This window comes from Siphateles boraxobius, unplaced genomic scaffold (genome assembly GCF_051911475.1).
Source record: "Siphateles boraxobius isolate OS27281-9 unplaced genomic scaffold, OSU_SipBor_1 41, whole genome shotgun sequence".
Lineage (NCBI taxonomy): Eukaryota > Metazoa > Chordata > Actinopteri > Cypriniformes > Leuciscidae > Siphateles > Siphateles boraxobius.
The window spans coordinates 35,919,844-35,935,000 of record NW_027509042.1 but is presented as its reverse complement, the minus strand read 5'-3'; the positions used below and the strand labels follow the sequence as shown (position 1 = coordinate 35,935,000).

Genomic DNA, 15,157 nt, shown 5'->3' with positions numbered 1-15,157 from the left:
TTAACGCAGCATCTGTTATTTTTTGTCAACGTTTGGCTAGTGTTACATGATCCCGCTCTCATTCGTGCAAATGCTTTTAAACCATTCATACGCGACAAGTCAAAAGAGAGCACGCTGCCTGTGAATGTCCTGACTGTGACTCACAGAAAGATGCGCGCCAGTATCATGCGCATGCACAGACCGCGCGCCAGATTACCTTTCTCTTTCGCGCTTGAACAAACAATAACACACAATTATGCCAAAATGTCGTTTTGTCAAGTATCTTCATAACATAAGGCCGTGTGTCCACCAAAGCGTTTTTTCACACAGCTGGCGTAAAATTCCAATTGTTTTCAATGGGAGCGCCGCGTTTTTTAAACGCCATGAGGTTAACAAGACGCTGAGTGTGTATTTAACGCTCAAGCGCTGAGCGCCCGGCGTTTTTTACTGGTCGCCGAGAGTTGAAAAATGTTCAACTTTGGGTAAAACGCTGCGCTCATCACTGTCACTTTTTACACAGCCGTCCAATCACAGTGGAGGAGGGGCGGGACAAATACCACATCGACCAACTGTCACAACATTCTTTCTGTACAACGACGTCAACCAGCAGAGCTATCCGAACAAAATGGATGAAAAAATTTTTTTAGTATGAAACAAAATTATCTGCGAAATCAGTTACAAGTAAACTGTGCTGCGGATATTCTGTATCATAGTAACGAATCGTCTCAACTGAAAAAACGCAGCGCTGCCAAAACGCTCTCAAGTGCCCACAGCCTGGCGTTTTCAGCAGAGCGTCCAGCGTTTTCAGCCGGCTAAAAACGCTTTGGTGGACACACGGCCTAAGAGCAGCCTTATGATGGACGTAAAGAGTTGTGAGAGAATGAGGCACGTGTGAGATCCGCGTCTCTGTCAGCAACGACTGCTCTTAAAGGACAAGCAGCCAATAAAAAATTCTGTCAGTAAAGTTAATCAAAGAACAAAAGGAACAGAGAAAATTACTCAATGCTCTTTTCTTGACTAAAGAACTTTTGTAGCTTTAATAAGGATTAGTCTATATAGTATAATTTATAATTTATGCAGCGCAGACTAATTGATAACTTTATTCAATTTCTGTATATGGCCTACCTGTTAGACAGGAAGGGCACAGGTAAATAAAACAATCTTCACATAAACCCATAATAAATGTTATAAGTTAACTTAAATTAAAAGCTGCCACTTTTTTGACTTCTTTGACATTTTATAAGCTGTCATTTGTTAGTCCCATCATATATAGTCATATGTACGCACATACAGCAAGCTCATTTAGCTCAGCACACAGCATTGTTTTGGATGATGGACAAGTTACGTCGCGAAATATACATCATAAAAGACTTTTTTTTTTGTATCTTTAGGTTTGGTGTTAAAAATGACAGTGTGAATGCTACCACTCCTCTGGTATCGCCTTATTGACTGCTGTCATACCTTTTACATGTGGAAAAGGAAAAAAAAAGGGAGAAACTTCTAGCATGTAAAATCTCCAGATGGCCTCACTAGCATTAGGAAGACACTGATCTATGAGCTGGAAAAGCAAACACTGCATTAAAGGGTTAGTTCGCCCATTTAAGACATGAAGTTGTATGCAATCCTTACCAGCACTATAGTGTATACACACTGACCCACTCTGTTGTCACCCCCCTGGTCCGAGTTCTGACCGCTGGAAGTTTTTGAATGAAGTAATCCCGGCTACTTTCCGGGGCCACAAAACTGTGCGTTTTTACGTGAAAAAAAGATTTGCGTTTCAAAGCTTGATTAATTTAACACAAAAAAAACACGCCGGGCAAAATTCATACCTCAGTTTTAATGCGGCACTATTTTCCTTCCGTTTCTATCAATCCGCGCTGCTGTCAATGTCAACAGTGCGCACGTGACGATTAGCTGTTGATAGCGCGACTCGCCGACAACATGTCCGACTACGAAACTTCAGATGATGAAACTAATTTTAGCACAGTGTCAGACGGATCAGATGAAGACAGTAATTTTAACTCAACGACAAAGGGATATCTTTATGAACCGGAGTATACCGATGCCGAACTTGAGCAGATGGACAAAGAACGGGAAGAGAGAGAGCGAGAGGAGAAGTTGTCCAATCTGATGCTGGGCCCACCACAGCTGTAGCAAGAGGCAGGATGAATGACAAATGGTGTGTTCAATCAAATATTTTTCACAGCAAATTGTAACAATATATATATTTTTTTTTTTACACATCTTTTCACGTGTTTTATAATGGAGTCTAAACATCATCTTGTTTACCGTACAGTTTAGACATGGGATCATAAAGTTAGTAAATAGAGCTTACCCATGGTACTGGTACAGCAAAACTCTTTAAAATCATGTTTTTTCCTTTTCCTCCTTGGTTGGAGATGTAATCGTCTTCGCTGAAGTGAGCACTACACACACGAAAATCCTTTATTCGAGATAATTTAGCTCCCGCTGAGTAGCCGATGGCAACCAGCCAAAGCTGTCTCATATTCATATTTGATACAGGAAAACGATGAAATTTGAACTTTGATCCCGTCACATCCTTGTTGTCACAGCCTGGGAATTTACAAGTTCGCACCATTGTTAATTTAATATTTTTTACCTTGTTGTCGATCGATTGTGTAAACACTATGGAAGAGCTGATCGTCACGTGCGCACTGTTGACATTGACAGCAGCGCGGATTGATAGAAACGGAAGGAAAATAGTGCCGCATTAAAACTGAGGTATGAATTTTGCCCGGCGTGTTTTTTTTGTGTTAAATTAATCAAGCTTTGAAACGCAAATCTTTTTTCACGTAAAAACGCACAGTTTTGTGGCCCCGGAAAGTAGCCGGGATTACTTCATTCAAAAACTTCCAGCGGTCAGAACTCGGACCAGGGGGGTGACAACAGAGTGGGTCAGTGTGTATACACTATAGTGCTGGTAATGATTGCATACAACTTCATGTCTTAAATGGGCGAACTAACCCTTTAAGAATTGTGTGTGATGGAGAGATAAATAGGAAGAAAAAAAGAGAGAGCGAGATCCCTTGTGTGAGCATGTATGTGTTTTATGTGCTCAAGAAAAAAAAAACTGCCCATCCTTTTAGGTGGTCTGTTCATCCAATTTGAGCTTGCATAATTTCTTTAGAGGACAACCACAGATGTTACTCTTTGAGATGAAAATGAGCAACAGCCATCTTTCCCCCAGCATGAGCTCATAAACACAAATACAAAGCATTATTAATTATTCTTTTTTCATGTATAACAGGCTTTTTTACAGTTTTATGGAACCCGGGCTTCTAAAAAGGGTGAGGTTTTGGTTTTATTAAGATAAGAACCTTAGCCAACAAATAAATAACCCCTGACAGTCTGACTAAATAATAACTGACGGTCAGCAGATTAAAAAATGTAGTGTAAATAATTTGCAATTAATTAATTTGCATTTTATAGTAAATAATACTAATAATTAAATATTTTGTTCATCTAAAACTAATACAAATCATTTTTGTTAGTTTTTAAATATAGCTGAAATAAAATAAAATAATATATTAAATGAAAAATATAAAAATGGAATAAAAATAAAACCAAACTAAATTTAGGAATGTTGCATTTAGGGCTGGGTTGACACTCAGTAGCACTTCTGATGTATAAAAATTTTTTTGCTTTCTAATTCAATTAAATTTGAATCACAATATTAAAACAATAAATGTTATTTTGATGCTTTTTAATGTGGCATGACAGATTTCTGTCGGTTTCTGCCTAAAAAGTTCTAGCAGTAGCGAGGAGCACACATGAAACAAGCATCCCTTCAACAATACTACTAGTTAGAGCACAAAATAAAAATGAAAAACATCAGAAGTATAGTGAAAGATGCAGTAAAACTTGATGAAAACTTATTGCTCAATCAGTGTTTCAAACATTGCATTTACCTCAGGAGCCAAAGCATGGTATAGCCTACTTAAAAAATAACTATAGAGAGGAACATTTAGCTAAATATATTATAGTTTTTACTTATGGGGTGGGAATCACAGGGTACCTCACAATACGTTACACGGTACATGGCTCACGATAACAATAATATCACGATACAGCAATTCTGCGATAATCAATATTGCTAGACAATCTTATAATGATACATCACGATCTGTCTAACTATGAAAACAAAATGCCTGTGAAAAGGTTAAGTGCAGGTTCTCTCTTTTTCAAGTCCAAACTGTAACAAAATTTTTTTCAGTCTGTAAATTAAATTGAACATTTGAAGTAAATTAAACATTTTAAATGAGATCAGGGTGATGGCGTTGCAAGTTGCTTTGCATGTTCGTGGTATTACCAGTGCACTTTACTTTTACCAGGTAGTTCTTGTATATCACGGACTCTTTGTCGATACTGTTTGTCCCATCAGTGTCGATACTGTTTGTCCCATCAGTGTTATGAAAGCCGAAGTGGGTCTAGACTTTGAACTTATCCGTGGCTGGGGTATCTATTATTTTACTCACACTGCTGTCCGCCGTCCCGTTAAAAAACTCTTTTTCTTAGGCTAGTTAACTTATGTTCACGTTTCCCTCATTCATGTGTTGAGCGCTGCTCCGAGGAGCCATGAAGTAGCAATGATGGGAGCAGGTAAATCTATTTAGAGCGCCTTATTTTATTAATTAATATATCGATATTTGACGCAGTGTTATTTAGGATTTTTTTAGAATGTATGTATGTTTAAATAAATCTGTCATGAAAACAAGTTATGCCAGTCACCATTTAAATGTTTATACTTCAAATAACAAAATGGGAGTAAAACATACAAAAACTGCCTTACGTGAAATTTAAATGTTTGCATACAACTCAGTTTTGAGTGCTGATTATATAAAACAGAAATAACTAAATAGAAATATTAAAACATTTTTAAAATAAAAAAGCCAAAATTACTAATACTTAACTACAATGAAATCTGAATATAGAAATAAATAGCCAATTCAAAAAATTACTAAACACTATAAGTATACTGTATAAATAATACTTAACACTGTTTTATAGTTAATGAGTAAACACTGAGTTTTTTTTAAGAAAAGAAAAAGAAAAGGAAAAAAAAGAAAAGAAAAAGTAAAGAAAAGAACCCTTTTAGGTTAGGAATGCACAGGGAAATCACAGGGAATGCTCTAGGAAATTCCCCACTCAAAACGTTTTGCAGCTGTTGTCTGGTTGAGCCTGGTTTCTCCCAAGGATTTTCTCTCCATTCTGTCACCTGATGGGAGTTTTTTTGGTTCCTTGCCACTGTAGCCTTTTTCGCCTTTCTTCACCTTTGTCGCCATTGGCTTTTGGCTTGCTTAGTTGGAGACATTTAATTGTATATTTAACAATATTATTACAACATTATTTTCCAATTATCGCTGTAAAGCTGCTTTGAAACAATCTGTATTGTAAAAAGCGCTATATAAATAAAGGTGACTTGACTTATCTGATGGTCTCATTAATATTTTCATTTAAAAAAATTGGAACTACTTTCAGTAAATTGTCAAGTTGAAGAAGCTGCAGCCATAAATGTTTACCATCTCGATACTGCTTAAGTGTCACAAAGCATGAGATGTTTAAAGCCAATAATAAAAGCTTAATTAAGTCAAGAAGTATTTACCAAGAAATGAGCAAACAAGAAACAGCGAGTGGAAATGGATTTGTGTAAGTGAAGCTGGAGCAGGTTGTTTTGCAGGTCTTAAGGGAAGTGGTTTGCCACTTGCTGCAAAAGCATGACTTTGAGGAAGTACTGTAGATTAAGATGAATCAAGGTACTGAACTAGGATGATCACATTCTCTATTCTGGGCTATGATGAAATGACTTAATCAATACTGAATGACAAAAAAGCACATGGGACTACACATATTTAGCTAGACCTGAATTTAATATATACCCACGTCAGGGGGGCGGAGTGTGGGATGCATTTCACGCACGCCAATGTGCATTGGCTTGTTTTAACAGTACTCGAAGACGACAGACTCCCTAAGCGTGATCCCAATCAGTCGACACGTCGACTACGTCTCCGCCCCCTCCTTCAGGAAACGAGGGTTACATCCGTAACAGAGACGTTTTAAATTTTCATTTCTAAAAAAGCATATTACTTATAGGCTATTCATTCAGAAAGTCTTCTAAATTAAGAGGCCAAATCATTTGATCACCAGACTTACAGAAATCCTTTCACTTTTAGCGTTTTTCTCCAAATGTTTTTTCTGCGTAACTTCTGATGAACACGTTAATAATTATTTTTGAATTATCACTCAACAAGTAATTTAACCATGCATCGCAATGTGTTTGAAGGGCTTTTGTCTTTCACACTTTTTATTAGGCCTATCATTTTTTATTATTTTAAAATTAATAGGCCTGATAAATAAAATAATATTTAGTTTACAATTTTTATGATTTATTTCATTATTAGCTTTTCATTAAACTCACAAACCCCCTGCAGTTTATTCACGGACCCCAGTTTGGGAAACCCTGAAGGAATCTAAAGTTTAATTCACTTCATGTTGATAAAGAATGGAATATATTTTTTTCTTTGTATTTTATGTATCAGTATGGTCCAATATTACCACAATGTGATACAATGAGTTAGGTCAAAGTAATCTAAAAGTAATCATAAAGTAGTTGGATTATATTACCTAAAATGTGTAATGTAATGGATTACGATACTAACTACATTTTCTGTCATGAAATTTGGAATCAGTAACGGCCTACAATTTGTAACTAATCTACCCAGCACTGTATACTAGTGGTCATTAAAAAAACAGAGCAGCTGCTTTTGGTAGCAGTTATACATTTATTATTCATCCCAGAATGCATTCAAGACACCATTATCCACATGGCTGGAGAAGGAATGTTTCATGGAAATGGTCTGCATCAGGACCAAAATTACATAACATCCTTGCCTCAACATATAACCCTACCTTTCCACACCATCACGTTTACAACCATATGAGTGCCTTTCCAGGGCAGAAATGGAGGCAGACAGACCTTTTAGCTCCACAATATCTTATATCCAAGGAAATATCAATAATGCAGGCCTGCATTGCATAACTAGTGGGAAAGTCTCGGGGAGCACCACGGTATAAGTTCAACAACAAATGCTCCACAGATCGGTTCTGATCTGCTCCCAGCCTCCAGGCAGAGTTGAAGAAGCTGAGTCATTATAGATAAAAGACTGAGACAGATCCTAATTTAATTTTATGTGAACCACAGCATGTATCCCAGCATGCATCTCAGCTCAGCAGGAGTTCCTTGCTGTTCAAAATGCAACAGAAACATAGAATAAAATGTAACCAGTTTCATAAGTAAAAAAAAAAAAACTGTTTCCTCGAAATGAAGGTGATCTGTCTCTTGACTAGAACAGAAAATTTATCTTTTTTTATGATTTATGACTTTCTTCCACAGTTTACATAACCTCAGTTACAAAGTGCTTCCCAGGCTGGGCCTAATGGTCTCTGGAAGGCCATATAGGAAGAAAAATAAATGCTCTGAAAACCTGGCATAAGGCTACAGAATCTCTTGAGAACATTGCCAATCTATAAGAGAAAAACATGTCTCTGTGATTTAAAATCTCAGGCTCTAAATCTTGTGAAGGTGCTTCTTCAGATAGTGAAGGGGAATAATCAAACAGCTCACACACTGCCAGAGGAATGTGTTATATCTGACTCACAGACATAACTGACTGTAACATAACACACTGTGACATGAGGCTGAAATACTGATCTCAGCAGAGCTACATGATAATGAGGGTGAAGAGATCATTTTTATCAACCATATAAAACACAACAGAACGAGCCTATACAAACATCTTTCTTTGTCTCATTTATTTATGTGGAAGTTTTACGTTGAGTGGTACAATGGATCATAAAACTCACGGTTTGGACCAAATTATGTTTTTTGAGTCTCGGATCGGACCATTGCTCGGATCATCAAAAAAAAAGGTCATTATCGGATCGGATCATTGGTGCAATGTAACTTTGCTTTCCATTTATTACTCATTATTAAAGGAACACGCCAACTTTTTGGGACTTTAGCTTATTCACCGTATCCCCCAGAGTTAGATAAGTCCATACATACCCTTTTCATCTCTGTGCGTCCCGTAACTCTGTCTGACGCACCCACCGCTAGCCTAGCTTAGCACAAAGACTGGAAGTAAAGACCGTATACTTATTTGGAACTATATTCTCAGAAGGCAAAGCACTACTTGGGCGGAGTGATTAGCGCAACACGCCGAGCGAACTCTCTGCTCCTCACCAACGGGCTTCTCAGGTGCTGCGAGCAAATCACTCCGCCCCACGTAGCAGTCTGAGAATATAGTTCCCAGTATGTATACGGTTAAAAGATGTCTGTGTCTCATATGACCTTGTTATTTGTACACACTGTGACTATACAAATCACAACATATAAATAGGAAAATGTTGGCGTTATTTTGTCACTTATTGGGAGCAGTATGCTAGCTGAAGCCATTTACTTCCAGTCTTTGTGCTAAGGTAGGCTAGCGGTAGGTGCGTCAGAGGTCAGACAGAGTTACGGGACGCACGGAGATGAAAAGGGTATGTATGGACTTATCTAACTCTGGGGGATACGGTGAATAAGCTAAAGTCCCAAAAAGTTGGCGTGTTCCTTTAATAATGAGTAATAAATGGAAAGCAAAGTTAAAAGTTAAAGACAAGTGAACAGTCAGTAAAAAATAAGAACAAATACACAAAATTCAAGCATATATAAATACAATAGAACAAAGTTATAAATTAAAGTAAGTCCTAACAGTAGTAAATATAAAAATAATAATTAAATGTAAAATAAAACAACCCTATAGTGTTCACTGTATGAATTAAATATAGATTAATCTTTGTTAACGCTGTGTTTTGTTGTTTGATTAACATCAATGACATAGACAGCAGCAGATATTTATAATGTGCACAGTTAACAGTGCTCGAATATCGTATTGAGTTCTCTATCACCTCTTCTTGCGCTTGAATGGTTTAAAATTGCTTGGATGTGTACATTGGCAAGACAAAACATGTGCAAAAAATAAACTTTCACTCTACGATGGTTACACTTTTTTAAATTAAATTTGCGAATCATATGCGTTACAAGCCACGGGCCCTGGTTTGTACGGATCACGGATTACCTACGATCGGTTACACCCCTAGTAACTGAAAAACAAGACCATACAACAAAGAAATCCATCATTTACAATTTTGCTTTTAAAGGCCTGGCCTGTACAGTCCTGATGAAGTCTTAATGTAACCGCTACTGTGTGGTGCCAGCACATGGCCCATGTTTTCCTCTGAGCTGAGTGAATCCAAGCACACTGGATTTGAACTGTGCTTATGCAACAGCCTGCCAGCTTCATGAAATATCAACTCCAATCAGGAGTAAACCAGTGAAACCCTATTAGGTTTGACTTTGTTTATGCAAGCAATGTGTGGGTATCAGACACACACTGACCAGCCATTGTGGGCCTATTATTATGTGAACTTTGTTTAATATCTCAAATTTATATTTAGTGTTTTGATTAAAAAGACCAGTTATTTTTTACATTAGATGCATTTCATCGACATAAAATGCCAAGTTTTAGGTATTGGAACTTAGTTGGTCACCAAAAGGTTGCAGGTTTGAATCCCTGCAGAGTTTATCACTGTACACTTGAGCAAGGGACACTCTTGGACAAGTCATTTTTTCTTTGTTCACTATAAAGTTTTTAATGATCATCTTACACTGTAACAATGATATTCATAAAAATATTGAAATCTATTAAATTAATAATATTTTTGAATGTAACTTTCTTTACAAAATCACCTGATTTGCTGTAAGCAATATGAATCTATGATGGTTTTGTATTTATTTAAAGTTTACTTAAAACATTACCCATGCATATTAATAATAATATCATGTATATTATTAAATAACTATTAAATATAATTATTAAAAAAAACGAACTTAGATAATATGATAATTTAAGATTGAATTAAGAAATAAAGTATATGGTAATATTTTGTATTTTCTTGGAAAATAATTAGCGTCTTGAAAGGTTGAAAAGACTTTAAACACCAAATTGATAATGAAATGTATTGGGGACGTTTACAAGTTTACAAGGCAATTATAGATTCACTGGGATTTTGGGAAATCATGAACAGCTGACTGGCCCTGTTTCAGATAACTTACGCGAACACTGGCTCTTCGGGTCACACCGAATGCATACTTACACCTTCCTCTGCCCAAAGACATTTCAGTGTTTCCTTCAAACAAACAGTAGGCTACTGTTGCTTTCGATTTGGCAGGCAGAGTCTGGTGGTTATGTTTACATTCAATTCCGAACACAAATCTCACAAATATGGAAGCGATTATAAAATGGCATCGTAGCCAAGTCATATAAACAGCTTACAAAATGTAACTTATCTCCAGTTCGCATCCTTGCGCACTAACGTTACAGAGCATACAAACAACACATACTTTATGGTCATTTCTCTGGCGGTGTAATCAAAAAAGAGCCTCGAAGCTGACTCTTCAGAATGTTTCACAAATCAAATGTACTTACATCTCAGTAGGCGCTTTGTCAATCCATATTGCCATCAGAAGAGTTTTGATGCATGCGAATCTCTGTTGCCAAATTCCAGCGCGCTGCCTCTTGCTCTTCCTTGCGCTGCTGCATAGTGTGGCCCCGCCCTAATTCGTGACGTCAGACGCCGTGCCCCGCCTTTCCCACGCGCTCTGTCCGCAACTGCACGTGCAAGCAAAACAGCAAATTAATGTTTTAACGAGACAACTCAGAACGCAAACAGTATAATAGTTTAACATACTGGCTTGGTTGCAGTTCCTTTAATTACGAATCTTTAGAATTCCAAAAATAATCTTTAATATTGTTATTGTATTGTTTATGTGCATAGTCAATTAGCTGTAACACTGAAGCTGAACAACATCTCTCTAACGAAAATCTGCAGGCCCAATAAGCGAGGCATTTATTTAAATTGGTTCATGGTGCATTTGAAAAAAAATCAGTTTTTATATCTCTAATTATGATTATATATAATAATGTAGGCTAACTATCTTACATTGGAGGGACTGGTTCTCAGAGTGATCGTAAACTGCTATAATGTTTCTGCAGACATCAGTCTATTTCGTACCACGCAATATTTGTGAAATAATGGGTCCTAAGATCTATATTGCCATCATGTGGATGGTTGTAAAAATACAGTAACAGTTTTAATTTTTATTTCACTTTCTGTTTGGTGTGAAATGACGTCAGGCTACTACAATGTTTGAATCTCTCAAAAATCGAATTCACAAAAAAGAGCTTTGAACTTGGTGCCAAATTACACATTTTAAAGATGTTTTAAAAACAACAAATATCAATGATCACACATTATGAACATATTTTCAGGAACTACTAACAAAGTACAACAATATAAGAATGAAATAAGATTAAATTCATTTGCTCTGGAAGAAGAGCATTTGTGCATTGATACATCTCTACAGAAATCTATTAACAGCTGATGCATTTGCACTTATGAACATAAGAGATAACCAAAAAAGATGATTATGTTAAATAGGTGAATCTACAATGAGCTCGATAACAAACTATTATAGATAAAGACTTCTAACGCCTTTCTTAACTTCAGGATCAAATTAATACTGTTACCCTCATTTTATATATAAATATCCCAAACTGGGTCATTATTATTATTTTTATTATTATTATTATTATTTTTAGATGGATGGTTTTCATACCACATACATTCGCATTAGAGAAGACTTAAACTTAAGGATCGGTCAGCAATTATTAATTGATCTAAATCTAGTTTGATTTCAAACTTGTTAGAAATAAGTGACTAGTTGTAACTTGTGTGTGTAGACAGGCAGATGAAGACAAGGATGAATAAAGTTCCAACACACATTTTAATAGGTTAATCCGTTTCTGAGTCTAAATAGGCAGCAGGGTACACATAACTTAAACATAGACCAAATGGAGAATGAATGTGAGGGATGAACTTAAAAAGCAAAACACAAACGAGGATAATTAATAGAACACAGCTGACAGGGATGAACTAATAATGACTGTAACCAAGGAGACAGAAGAGTGGCGGGAATATGGACAAAGACATGTATCAAATGACAACAAACTTAAATTCCATGAAAACACTAAACAAAACATAATGTGACACTAGTAATACTTAAATACATAGTATATGAATGTGTACAGTGATAAAGATACTAGGGTCTCCCCTTTTATTGACCCTGAAAAAAATCCTGTAAATTTGCATGGAAATTTAACAGCAAAATGCTGTTTTCATGTTATTACAGTAATAATAATAATAATAATAATAATAATAATAATAATGATGATAATTTGTTACTTATGTATAGCACTTTTCTGGTTACTCAAACCGCGTTACATAGTATGTTCCCTTTCTATCGGTCACTTTTGACGTTGACTTTCGACACTAGGGGTCACACTTGGAAGCGCTCCCTCGTGACGAGCCAGACCCAGTCCTGTCTCTGTTGTGCCCAGTGCACACTTTGCACATACCTGGACCGCATGCAGAGCTTCAGAAGATCTGATCAGCTCTTTGTCTGCATCAGAGGTCAGCAGAAGTAGAAGGCTGTATCCAAATAAAGAATACCCTACTGGAGATCGGACACCATTCGTCTGACTTACCAAGCCCAAGGCGTACCTTGTCCCTTAGAGCTCACTCTACAAAAAAGGCATTGCAGCCTCTTCAACTCTGGCGAACGGTGAGTCATTGGCAGACATCTGTAGAGTTGCGGGCTGGGCTACATTGGGCTAAACTATTTGACTAGAAGATCTCAGTGTTTGTCAATAGATAATTATTATTCTACTCTTCTAATAGTAAAGGCAGGCGTTCCTCAAGGATCTATTTTGGGACCAATTTTATTGGAAATTTTATTTACTTGGTGTAGGATTAGAGCCAGCAAATGTACAATTTTATGCAGATTATACTATCATCTATACTATGACTCCATCTGTAGAGGATTCCTCTTATAGATATTTTGGTATCTGGCTTGATGATAAGTTGACTTTTGGTATGCATAATGACAGCCTTTTGAAAAACTTTGCATGCACCTTTGAATATTTTGGAAAACTGGATGCAGTCTCTGTTACAGTACATGGAGACACAGGAGAGGAAGAATGATGGTGAATGGTGATATTTATTGAATACAAAGGATATGATGAGCAGGGTAGATGCTGGGAGATCGCAGGATCGATGGTGGGAACCAGGATGGATGCTGGGAAGTGTAGTGAAGAGGATGGTGATTAGGGTGAACTGTGACAGAAGACTCCCCTCCCAGAAGGGACGGGGGTGGGGGGTTGGTGCTGCTTCAGGCGGCCATGGCAGAGCTGGCCCTTCAGGTGGCCAGGGCGGAGACGGCCCTGGGGGTATATGGCCCCTCCAAAAAATTATCTTGGGAAAATCCGGGTGTTGTTGGGATGGACTTTGGACTGGGACAGAAACTGGAGCTCCCACTTTGGAGGAGGACTGAGACTGGACTCACTTCTGGGCTCTGGGTGAGGATGACGTCTGGAGTAATTTCTGGACTGAGGATGGAGACCGGAGAATCAGGCGCGACGGCGGACCTCTTGGATGAGGGCTCAGGCATGGCGCCATCTTGGGACGAGCCTCTGGAATGGCGGTGAGTTCACCATCGCTGGGATTGTCAATGGTAAACGGGGACTCACAGCTGACCAACACCCACTCCACAAATGCCTCGAAATGTTGTCGAGGTCCAACACCGGGCCTTCGTCTCCGCATTGAGGCTGGTGTGGTAGAAGACACTCAATGTTCGGTCAGGGAAGGAGGTAAGTGCTGGAGACAGGGAGATCGCTGGAGACAGGGAGATCGCTGGAGAGACAGACAGATAAACGAATAAACAAGGTCAGACAAGAAACTGTGGTGAGGAGTGTGCCTTTATAGAGGAGGTAATGAGGGTAATGATGAGATGCAGGAGAGTGAGATCAGGAATGACGTGCAGGTGGGAACCAGGATGAATGCTGGGAAGTATAGTGAAGAGGATGATGACTACGGTGAACTGTGACAATATCACGCTGCTTTATAATTTGTAACCGGTGCAAGTGTCCCTACACATCACTGAAATTTATCTGAAATATTAATTAACATTTTTATTAAGGAGGAAAAACAATATTCTAATTTTCATTTTAAAAGCTTTTCTGGATAAATAACCACAGTATATATCTAGTTTGCTGACATATTGTTCAAGTGTGTATAATAACAGATCAAAATAATTTTTTACTACTTAAGATGTCAATTTTCCACACAGCGCAGGTAGATCTGCCTTTTCCAATTATGCTCCACATGCATGGAATGAGCTTCAGGGTATACTACACATGGAATCAGTACCATATCTTGATTTGTTTAAAAATATTTTAAAGTTTTTTTTATAAACAATGTCAGTGTTTTAATTAGCTGCGTATAATTTGCATTGTTTATTAGATTTAGATTTTTAGATTTATTAGATTTTGGTGTTTTGTGTTTGTTTATTATGTGGTTTTATGTTGTTTTGTTTTTCCATGGCCATCTTGACCAGGACTCACTGGTAGTAGAGATACTGGATCTCAACGGAACTTTTCTGTTAAAAAAAAAAAAAAAAATGGGAACCCCTAGTTCTACAGAAAGTGGTTGAACGACTTCAAGGGGTTGTCGACTTTTTTAAATCAAACATATTTTGAGAAGTGCTCTCTGAATATGCATGTGTTTTTCATTTTAACTGTTTTGGAAATGGAGCGTAAAAGTGGACTTCGAAGATTTCTTATCCTGTTGCGCCCTCTATAGTTCATGATCAGCGACTAGTTGATGTCAAGCTTAAAGGGTCAAAGCAGTGCATTAAAGTCGACAAGTCGATTAGTCTGTGTAACTCTCAACTGCTCCTCAGCACAAAACTGAATGAGTGGATGCAAGTGGCATGCAAGTTTCACTCACTAATTCTCATTGGCCTTTTCTGAAGTATCAGAGGTGTTTCGGGCTCCCAAGTGCGACCCCTGTTGGTTTCAACACAATGTCTCTGTTCCCTCTACCAGGGAACAAGGGTTACACTAGCAACTGTGATGTTACTTTTTTTGCAGTGCATTATTGGAGAACTTGCTCACTTCAAATTGCATGTTGACCAGCAACAGTATGAAATTGTTATTTAACT

At 37.6% G+C, this 15,157-nt stretch overlaps 1 protein-coding gene across 10 annotated transcripts in view; it reads right to left on the bottom strand.

Annotated features, from left to right (window-relative positions):
* inpp4ab (inositol polyphosphate-4-phosphatase type I Ab) overlaps window positions 1-11,075 on the bottom strand; it is a 68,861-nt gene extending 57,786 nt beyond the window's left edge. For 2 of the 10 annotated variants that reach the window (XM_077199276.1, XM_077199275.1), the window contains exon 1: window positions 10,527-10,709. The gene's annotated coding sequence lies outside the window, so the exon portion shown is untranslated. Of the gene's footprint in view, window positions 1-10,526; window positions 10,710-11,040 lie in introns of those variants that run through there. The other 8 variants (XM_077199273.1, XM_077199267.1, XM_077199271.1 and 5 more) reach the window with 8 other exon arrangements.
* Between the last annotated feature and the right edge of the window lie 4,082 nt (window positions 11,076-15,157).